We start from the raw sequence: 12,260 nt of genomic DNA on the forward strand, positions 1-12,260 counted from the left end.
CACGGCTCCAAGGTACACAGAGAAACTTTGGGAGCAATTGTGGATTTCTTCCAACATGCTGACCTCATCGAGATGAGAACGTTACCACTTTCTCATTTCATTGAGATACACACATTGGCGGAATATCAGCCAAATGGCATTCCCTGCTCGAAGGTATTCAGAGCATCCTTGCAACATAATGTGGATTTCTTCCAACATGCTGTACTCATCGAGATAAGCATTTTCCCACTATCTCATTTCATTGAGATGCACACTTTGGCAGAATATCAGCCAAACGGCATTCACTGCTCGTTGGTATTCAGAGAAACAATGGAACCTTTTTTAGATTTCCTCCATTTTGCCGAACTCATCGAGATATGCACTTTACCACTTTCTCATTTCAATGAGATACACACATTGGTAGAATATCAGCCAAATGGCATTCACTGCTCGAAGGTATTCAGAGAAACATTGCAACATAACGTGGATTTCTTCCAACTTGCTCAACTCATCGAGGTAAGCACTTTACCACTTTCTCATTTCATTCAGATACACACATTGGCAGAATATCAGCCAAATGGCATTCACGGCTCCAAGGTACACAGAGAAACTTTGGGACCTATTGTGGATTTCTTCCAACATGCTGACCTCATCGAGATGAGAACGTTACCACTTTCTCATTTCATAGAGATACACACATTGGCGGAATATCAGCCAAATGGCATTCACTGCTCGAAGGTATTCAGAGAAACTTTGGAACCTTTTGTGGATTTCCTCCATTCTGCTGAACTCATCGAGATGAGCACGTTTCCACTTTCTCATTTCATTGAGATACACACATTGGCAGAATATCAGCCAAATGGCAGTCACTGCTCCAAGGTATTCAGAGAAACTTTGGATCCTATCGTGGATTTCCCCCAACATGCTGAACTCATCGAGATATGCACTTTACCACTTTCTCATTTCAAGATCATTTCGAGATGAGCACGTTTCCACTTTCTCATTTCATTGAGATACACACATTGGCAGAATATCAGCCAAATGGCAGTCACTGTTCCAAGGTATTAAGAGAAACTTTGGGACCTAATGTGGATTTCCTCCAACATGCTGAACTCATCGAGATACGCACTTTCTCATTTCATTGAGATACACACATTGGCAGAATATCAGCCAAATGGCATTCACTGCTCGAAGGTATTCAGAGCATCCTTGCTACATAATGTGGATTTCTTCCAACATGCTGTACTCATCGAGATAAGCATTTTCCCACGATCTCATTTCATTGAGATACACACTTTGGCAGAATATCAGCCAAACGGCATTCACTGCTCGAAGGTATTCAGATTTTTTAGATTTCCTCCATTTTGCCGAACTCATCGAGATATGCACTTTACCACTTTCTCATTTCAATGAGATACACACATTGGTAGAATATCAGCCAAATGGCATTCACTGCTCGAAGGTATTCAGAGAAACATTGCAACATAACGTGGATTTCTTCCAACTTGCTCAACTCATCGAGGTAAGCACTTTACCACTTTCTCATTTCATTGAGATTCACACATTGAAGAATATCAGCCGAATGGCATTCACGGCTCCAAGGTACACAGAGAAACTTTGGGACCTATTGTGGATTTCTTCCAACATGCTGACCACATCGAGATGAGAACGTTACCACTTTCTCATTTCATTGAGATACACACATTGGCGGAATATCAGCCAAATGGCATTCACTGCTCGAAGGTATTCAGAGAAACTTTGGAACCTTTTGTGAGTTTCCTCCATTGTGCTGAACTCATCGAGATGAGCACGTTTCCACTTTGTCATTTCATTGAGATACACACATTGGCAGAATATCAGCCAAATGGCATTCACTGCTGCAAGGTATTCAGAGCATCCTTGCTACATAATGTGGATTTCTTCCAACATGCTGTACTCATCGAGATAAGCATTTTCCCACTATCTCATTTCATTGAGATACACACTTTGGCAGAATATCAGCCAAACGGCATTCACTGCTCGAAGGTATTCAGAGAAACAATGGAACCTTTTTTAGGTTTCCTCCATTTTGCCGAACTCATCGAGATATGCACTTTACCACTTTCTCATTTCAATGAGATACACACATTGGTAGAATATCAGCCAAATGGCATTCACTGCTCGAAGGTATTCAGAGAAACATTGCAACATAACGTGGATTTCTTCCAACTTGCTCAACTCATCGAGGTAAGCACTTTACCACTTTCTCATTTCATTCAGATACTCACATTGGCAGAATATCAGCCAAATGGCATTCACGGCTCCAAGGTACACAGAGAAACTTTGGGAGCAGTTGTGGATTTCTTCCAACATGCTGACCTCATCGAGATGAGAACGTTACCACTTTCTCATTTCATTGAGATACACACATTGGCGGAATATCAGCCAAATGGCATTCACTGCTCGAAGGTATTCAGAGCATCCTTGCAACATAATGTGGATTTCTTCCAACATGCTGTACTCATCGAGATAAGCATTTTCCCACTATCTCATTTCATTGAGATACACACTTTGGCAGAATATCAGCCAAACGGCATTCACTGCTCGTTGGTATTCAGAGAAACAATGGAACCTTTTTTAGATTTCCTCCATTTTGCCGAACTCATCGACATATACACTTTACCACTTTCTCATTTCATTGAGATACACATATTGGTAGAATATCAGTCAAATGGCATTCACTGCTCGAAGGTATTCAGAGAAACATTGCAACATAATGTTGATTTCTTCCAACTTGCTGAATACTCCGAGATAAGCACTTTCCCACTTTCTCATTTCATTGAGATACACACATTGGCAGAACATCAGCCAAATGGCATTCACGGTTCCAAGGTATACAGAGAATCTTTGGGACCTCTTGTCGATTTCTTCCAACATGCTGAACTCATCGAGATATGCACTTTAGCACTTTCTCATTTCTTTGAAATACACACATTGGCAGAATATCAGCCAAATGGCATTCACTGCTCCAAAGTATTCAGAGAAACATTGCAACATAATGTGGATTTCTTCCAACTTTTTGAACTCATCGAGATAAGCACTTTACCACTTTCTCATTTCATTGAGATACACACATTGGCAGAATATCAGCCAAATGGAATTCACTGCTCGAAGGTATTCAGGGAAACTTTGGAACCTATTGTGGATTTCTTCCAACATGGTGAACTCACCGAGATAAGAACGTTACCACTTTCTCATTTCATTGAGATACACACATTGGCGGAATATCAGCCAAATGGGATTCACTGCTCGACGGTATTCAGAGAATCCTTGCAACATAATGTGGATTTCTTCCAACTTGCTGAACTCATCGAGATAAGCATTTTCCCACGATCTCATTTCATTGAGATACACACTTTGGCAGAATATCAGCCAAACGGCATTCACTGCTCGAAGGTATTCAGAGAAACAATGGAACCTTTTTTAGATTTCCTCCATTTTGCCGAACTCATCGAGATATGCACTTTACCACTTTCTCATTTCAATGAGATACACACATTGGTAGAATATCAGCCAAATGGCATTCACTGCTCGAAGGTATTCAGAGAAACATTGCAACATAACGTGGATTTCTTCCAACTTGCTCAACTCATCGAGGTAAGCACTTTACCACTTTCTCATTTCATTCAGATACACACATTGGCAGAATATCAGCCAAATGGCATTCACGGCTCCAAGGTACACAGAGAAACTTTGGGACCTATTGTGGATTTCTTCCAACATGCTGACCTCATCGAGATGAGAACGTTACCACTTTCTCATTTCATAGAGATACACACATTGGCGGAATATCAGCCAAATGGCATTCACTGCTCGAAGGTATTCAGAGAAACTTTGGAACCTTTTGTGGATTTCCTCCATTCTGCTGAACTCATCGAGATGAGCACGTTTCCACTTTCTCATTTCATTGAGATACACACATTGGCAGAATATCAGCGAAATGGCATTCACTGCTCCAAGGTATTCAGAGAAACTTTGGATCCTATCGTGGATTTCCCCCAACATGCTGAAATCATCGAGATATGCACTTTACCACTTTCTCATTTCATTGAGATACACACATTGGCAGAATATCAGCCAAATGGCATTCACTGCTCGAAGGTATTCAGAGAATCCTTGCAACATAATGTGGATTTCTTCCAACTTGCTGAACTAATCGAGATATGCACTTTAGCACTTTCTCATTTCATTGAGATACACACATTGGCAGAATATCAGCCAAATGGCATTCACTGTTCCAAGGTATTAAGAGAAACTTTGGGACCTAATGTGGATTTCCTCCAACATGCTGAACTCATCGAGATATGCACTTTCTCATTCCATTGAGATACACATATTGGCAGAATATCAGCCAAATGGCATTCACTGCTCGAAGGTATTCAGAGAAACATTGCAACATAATGTTGATTTCTTCCAACTTGCTGAATACACCGAGATAAGCACTTTCCCACTTTCTCATTTCATTGAGATACACACATTGGCAGAACATCAGCCAAATGGCATTCACGGTTCCAAGGTATACAGAGAATCTTTGGGACCTCTTGTCGATTTCTTCCAACATGCTGAACTCATCGAGATATGCACTTTAGAACTTTCTCATTTCTTTGAAATACACACATTGGCAGAATATCAGCCAAATGGCATTCACTGCTCCAAAGTATTCAGAGAAACATTGCAACATAATGTGGATTTCTTCCAACTTTTTGAACTCATCGAGGTAAGCACTTTACCACTTTCTCATTTCATTCAGATACACACATTGGCAGAATATCAGCCAAATGGCATTCACGGCTCCAAGGTACACAGAGAAACTTTGGGACCTATTGTGGATTTCTTCCAACATGCTGACCTCATCGAGATGAGAACGTTACCACTTTCTCATTTCATTGAGATACACACATTGGCGGAATATCAGCCAAATGGCATTCACTGCTCGACGGTATTCAGAGAATCCTTGCAACATAATGTGGATTTCTTCCAACATGCTGTACTCATCGAGATAAGCATTTTCCCACTATCTCATTTCATTGAGATGCACACTTTGGCAGAATATCAGCCAAACGGCATTCACTGCTCGTTGGTATTCAGAGAAACAATGGAACCTTTTTTAGATTTCCTCCATTTTGCCGAACTCATCGAGATATGCACTTTACCACTTTCTCATTTCAATGAGATACACACATTGGTAGAATATCAGCCAAATGGCATTCACTGCTCGAAGGTATTCAGAGAAACATTGCAACATAACGTGGATTTCTTCCAACTTGCTCAACTCATCGAGGTAAGCACTTTACCACTTTCTCATTTCATTCAGATACACACATTGGCAGAATATCAGCCAAATGGCATTCACGGCTCCAAGGTACACAGAGAAACTTTGGGACCTATTGTGGATTTCTTCCAACATGCTGACCTCATCGAGATGAGAACGTTACCACTTTCTCATTTCATAGAGATACACACATTGGCGGAATATCAGCCAAATGGCATTCACTGCTCGAAGGTATTCAGAGAAACTTTGGAACCTTTTGTGGATTTCCTCCATTCTGCTGAACTCATCGAGATGAGCACGTTTCCACTTTCTCATTTCATTGAGATACACACATTGGCAGAATATCAGCCAAATGGCAGTCACTGCTCCAAGGTATTCAGAGAAACTTTGGATCCTATCGTGGATTTCCCCCAACATGCTGAACTCATCGAGATATGCACTTTAGCACTTTCTCATTACATTGAGATACACACATTGGCAGAATATCAGCCAAATGGCATTCACTGTTCCAAGGTATTAAGAGAAACTTTGGGACCTAATGTGGATTTCCTCCAACATGCTGAACTCATCGAGATACGCACTTTCTCATTTCATTGAGATACACACATTGGCAGAATATCAGCCAAATGGCATTCACTGCTCGAAGGTATTCAGAGCATCCTTGCTACATAATGTGGATTTCTTCCAACATGCTGTACTCATCGAGATAAGCATTTTCCCACTATCTCATTTCATTGAGATACACACTTTGGCAGAATATCAGCCAAACGGCATTCACTGCTCGAAGGTATTCAGAGAAACAATGGAACCTTTTTTAGATTTCCTCCATTTTGCCGAACTCATCGAGATATGCACTTTACCACTTTCTCATTTCAATGAGATACACACATTGGTAGAATATCAGCCAAATGGCATTCACTGCTCGAAGGTATTCAGAGAAACATTGCAACATAACGTGGATTTCTTCCAACTTGCTCAACTCATCGAGGTAAGCACTTTACCACTTTCTCATTTCATTCAGATACACACATTGAAGAATATCAGCCAAATGGCATTCACGGCTCCAAGGTACACAGAGAAACTTTGGGACCTATTGTGGATTTCTTCCAACATGCTGACCACATCGAGATGAGAACGTTACCACTTTCTCATTTCATTGAGATACACACATTGGCGGAATATCAGCCAAATGGCATTCACTGCTCGAAGGTATTCAGAGAAACTTTGGAACCTTTTGTGAGTTTCCTCCATTGTGCTGAACTCATCGAGATGAGCACGTTTCCACTTTCTCATTTCATTGAGATACACACATTGGCAGAATATCAGCCAAATGGCATTCACTGCTGCAAGGTATTCAGAGCATCCTTGCTACATAATGTGGATTTCTTCCAACATGCTGTACTCATCGAGATAAGCATTTTCCCACTATCTCATTTCATTGAGATACACACTTTGGCAGAATATCAGCCAAACGGCATTCACTGCTCGAAGGTATTCAGAGAAACAATGGAACCTTTTTTAGGTTTCCTCCATTTTGCCGAACTCATCGAGATATGCACTTTACCACTTTCTCATTTCAATGAGATACACACATTGGTAGAATATCAGCCAAATGGCATTCACTGCTCGAAGGTATTCAGAGAAACATTGCAACATAACGTGGATTTCTTCCAACTTGCTCAACTCATCGAGGTAAGCACTTTACCACTTTCTCATTTCATTCAGATACTCACATTGGCAGAATATCAGCCAAATGGCATTCACGGCTCCAAGGTACACAGAGAAACTTTGGGAGCAATTGTGGATTTCTTCCAACATACTGACCTCATCGAGATGAGAACGTTACCACTTTCTCATTTCATTGAGATACACACATTGGCGGAATATCAGCCAAATGGCATTCACTGCTCGAAGGTATTCAGAGCATCCTTGCTACATAATGTGGATTTCTTCCAACATGCTGTACTCATCGAGATAAGCATTTTCCCACTATCTCATTTCATTGAGATACACACTTTGGCAGAATATCAGCCAAACGGCATTCACTGCTCGTTGGTATTCAGAGAAACAATGGAACCTTTTTTAGATTTCCTCCATTTTGCCGAACTCATCGACATATACACTTTACCACTTTCTCATTTCATTGAGATACACATATTGGTAGAATATCAGTCAAATGGCATTCACTGCTCGAAGGTATTCAGATAAACTTTGGAACCTTTTGTGGATTTCCTCCATTCTGCTGATCTCATCGAGATGAGCACGTTTCCACTTTCTCATTTCATTGAGATACACACATTGGCAGAATATCAGCGAAATGGCATTCACTGCTCCAAGGTATTCAGAGAAACTTTGGATCCTATCGCGGATTTCCCCCAACATGCTGAAATCATCGAGATATGCACTTTAGCACTTTCTCATTTCATTGAGATACACACATTGGCAGAATATCAGCCAAATGGCATTCACTGCTCGAAGGTATTCAGAGAATCCTTGCAACATAATGTGGATTTCTTCCAACTTGCTGAACTAATCGAGATATGCACTTTAGCACTTTCTCATTTCATTGAGATACACACATTGGCAGAATATCAGCCAAATGGCATTCACTGTTCCAAGGTATTAAGAGAAACTTTGGGACCTAATGTGGATTTCCTCCAACATGCTGAACTCATCGAGATATGCACTTTCTCATTCCATTGAGATACACATATTGGCAGAATATCAGCCAAATGGCATTCACTGCTCGAAGGTATTCAGAGAAACATTGCAACATAATGTTGATTTCTTCCAACTTGCTGAATACACCGAGATAAGCACTTTCCCACTTTCTCATTTCATTGAGATACACACATTGGCAGAACATCAGCCAAATGGCATTCACGGTTCCAAGGTATACAGAGAATCTTTGGGACCTCTTGTCGATTTCTTCCAACATGCTGAATTCATCGAGATATGCACTTTAGAACTTTCTCATTTCTTTGAAATACACACATTGGCAGAACATCAGCCAAATGGCATTCACTGCTCCAAAGTATTCAGAGAAACATTGCAACATAATGTGGATTTCTTCCAACTTTTTGAACTCATCGAGGTAAGCACTTTACCACTTTCTCATTTCATTCAGATACACACATTGGCAGAATATCAGCCAAATGGCATTCACGGCTCCAAGGTACACAGAGAAACTTTGGGACCTATTGTGGATTTCTTCCAACATGCTGACCTCATCGAGATGAGAACGTTACCACTTTCTCATTTCATTGAGATACACACATTGGCGGAATATCAGCCAAATGGCATTCACTGCTCGACGGTATTCAGAGAATCCTTGCAACATAATGTGGATTTCTTCCAACATGCTGTACTCATCGAGATAAGCATTTTCCCACTATCTCATTTCATTGAGATGCACACTTTGGCAGAATATCAGCCAAACGGCATTCACTGCTCGTTGGTATTCAGAGAAACAATGGAACCTTTTTTAGATTTCCTCCATTTTGCCGAACTCATCGAGATATGCACTTTACCACTTTCTCATTTCAATGAGATACACACATTGGTAGAATATCAGCCAAATGGCATTCACTGCTCGAAGGTATTCAGAGAAACATTGCAACATAACGTGGATTTCTTCCAACTTGCTCAACTCATCGAGGTAAGCACTTTACCACTTTCTCATTTCATTCAGATACACACATTGGCAGAATATCAGCCAAATGGCATTCACGGCTCCAAGGCACACAGAGAAACTTTGGGACCTATTGTGGATTTCTTCCAACATGCTGACCTCATTGAGATGAGAACGTTACCACTTTCTCATTTCATAGAGATACACACATTGGCGGAATATCAGCCAAATGGCATTCACTGCTCGAAGGTATTCAGAGAAACTTTGGAACCTTTTGTGGATTTCCTCCATTCTGCTGAACTCATCGAGATGAGCACGTTTCCACTTTCTCATTTCATTGAGATACACACATTGGCAGAATATCAGCCAAATGGCAGTCACTGCTCCAAGGTATTCAGAGAAACTTTGGATCCTATCGTGGATTTCCCCCAACATGCTGAACTCATCGAGATATGCACTTTAGCACTTTCTCATTACATTGAGATACACACATTGGCAGAATATCAGCCAAATGGCATTCACTGTTCCAAGGTATTAAGAGAAACTTTGGGACCTAATGTGGATTTCCTCCAACATGCTGAACTCATCGAGATACGCACTTTCTCATTTCATTGAGATACACACATTGGCAGAATATCAGCCAAATGGCATTCACTGCTCGAAGGTATTCAGAGCATCCTTGCTACATAATGTGGATTTCTTCCAACATGCTGTACTCATCGAGATAAGCATTTTCCCACTATCTCATTTCATTGAGATACACACTTTGGCAGAATATCAGCCAAACGGCATTCACTGCTCGAAGGTATTCAGAGAAACAATGGAACCTTTTTTAGATTTCCTCCATTTTGCCGAACTCATCGAGATATGCACTTTACCACTTTCTCATTTCAATGAGATACACACATTGGTAGAATATCAGCCAAATGGCATTCACTGCTCGAAGGTATTCAGAGAAACATTGCAACATAACGTGGATTTCTTCCAACTTGCTCAACTCATCGAGGTAAGCACTTTACCACTTTCTCATTTCATTCAGATACACACATTGAAGAATATCTGCCAAATGGCATTCACGGCTCCAAGGTACACAGAGAAACTTTGGGACCTATTGTGGATTTCTTCCAACATGCTGACCACATCGAGATGAGAACGTTACCACTTTCTCATTTCATTGAGATACACACATTGGCGGAATATCAGCCAAATGGCATTCACTGCTCGAAGGTATTCAGAGAAACTTTGGAACCTTTTGTGAGTTTCCTCCATTGTGCTGAACTCATCGAGATGAGCACGTTTCCACTTTCTCATTTCATTGAGATACACACATTGGCAGAATATCAGCCAAATGGCATTCACTGCTGCAAGGTATTCAGAGCATCCTTGCTACATAGTGTGGATTTCTTCCAACATGCTGTACTCATCGAGATAAGCATTTTCCCACTATCTCATTTCATTGAGATACACACTTTGGCAGAATATCAGCCAAACGGCATTCACTGCTCGAAGGTATTCAGAGAAACAATGGAACCTTTTTTAGGTTTCCTCCATTTTGCCGAACTCATCGAGATATGCACTTTACCACTTTCTCATTTCAATGAGATACACACATTGGTAGAATATCAGCCAAATGGCATTCACTGCTCGAAGGTTTTCAGAGAAACATTGCAACATAACGTGGATTTCTTCCAACTTGCTCAACTCATCGAGGTAAGCACTTTACCACTTTCTCATTTCATTCAGATACTCACATTGGCAGAATATCAGCCAAATGGCATTCACGGCTCCAAGGTACACAGAGAAACTTTGGGAGCAATTGTGGATTTCTTCCAACATGCTGACCTCATCGAGATGAGAACGTTACCACTTTCTCATTTCATTGAGATACACACATTGGCGGAATATCAGCCAAATGGCATTCACTGCTCGAAGGTATTCAGAGCATCCTTGCAACATAATGTGGATTTCTTCCAACATGCTGTACTCATCGAGATAAGCATTTTCCCACTATCTCATTTCATTGAGATACACACTTTGGCAGAATATCAGCCAAACGGCATTCACTGCTCGTTGGTATTCAGAGAAACAATGGAACCTTTTTTAGATTTCCTCCATTTTGCCGAACTCTTCGACATATACACTTTACCACTTTCTCATTTCATTGAGATACACATATTGGTAGAATATCAGTCAAATGGCATTCACTGCTCGAAGGTATTCAGAGAAACATTGCAACATAATGTTGATTTCTTCCAACTTGCTGAATACTCCGAGATAAGCACTTTCCCACTTTCTCATTTCATTGAGATACACACATTGGCAGAACATCAGCCAAATGGCATTCACGGTTCCAAGGTATACAGAGAATCTTTGGGACCTCTTGTCGATTTCTTCCAACATGCTGAACTCATCGAGATATGCACTTTAGCACTTTCTCATTTCTTTGAAATACACACATTGGCAGAATATCAGCCAAATGGCATTCACTGCTCCAAAGTATTCAGAGAAACATTGCAACATAATGTGGATTTCTTCCAACTTTTTGAACTCATCGAGATAAGCACTTTACCACTTTCTCATTTCATTGAGATACACACATTGGCAGAATATCAGCCAAATGGAATTCACTGCTCGAAGGTATTCAGGGAAACTTTGGAACCTATTGTGGATTTCTTCCAACATGGTGAACTCACCGAGATAAGAACGTTACCACTTTCTCATTTCATTGAGATACACACATTGGCGGAATATCAGCCAAATGCCGTTCACTGCTCGACGGTATTCAGAGAATCCTTGCAACATAATGTGGATTTCTTCCAACTTGCTGAACTCATCGAGATAAGCATTTTCCCACGATCTCATTTCATTGAGATACACACTTTGGCAGAATATCAGCCAAACGGCATTCACTGCTCGTTGGTATTCAGAGAAACAATGGAACCTTTTTTAGATTTCCTCCATTTTGCCGAACTCATCGACATATACACTTTACCACTTTCTCATTTCATTGAGATACACATATTGGTAGAATATCAGTCAAATGGCATTCACTGCTCGAAGGTATTCAGAGAAACATTGCAACATAATGTTGATTTCTTCCAACTTGCTGAATACTCCGAGATAAGCACTTTCCCACTTTCTCATTTCATTGAGATACACACATTGGCAGAACATCAGCCAAATGGCATTCACGGTTCCAAGGTATACAGAGAATCTTTGGGACCTCTTGTCGATTTCTTCCAACATGCTGAACTCATCGAGATATGCACTTTAGCACTTTCTCATTTCTTTGAAATACACACATTGGCAGAATATCAGCCAAATGGCATTCACTGCTCC

Source organism: Carcharhinus amblyrhynchos, chromosome 14 (genome assembly GCF_965287045.1).
Source record: "Carcharhinus amblyrhynchos chromosome 14, sCarAmb.v2.hapA, whole genome shotgun sequence".
Classification (NCBI taxonomy): Eukaryota; Metazoa; Chordata; class Chondrichthyes; order Carcharhiniformes; family Carcharhinidae; genus Carcharhinus; species Carcharhinus amblyrhynchos.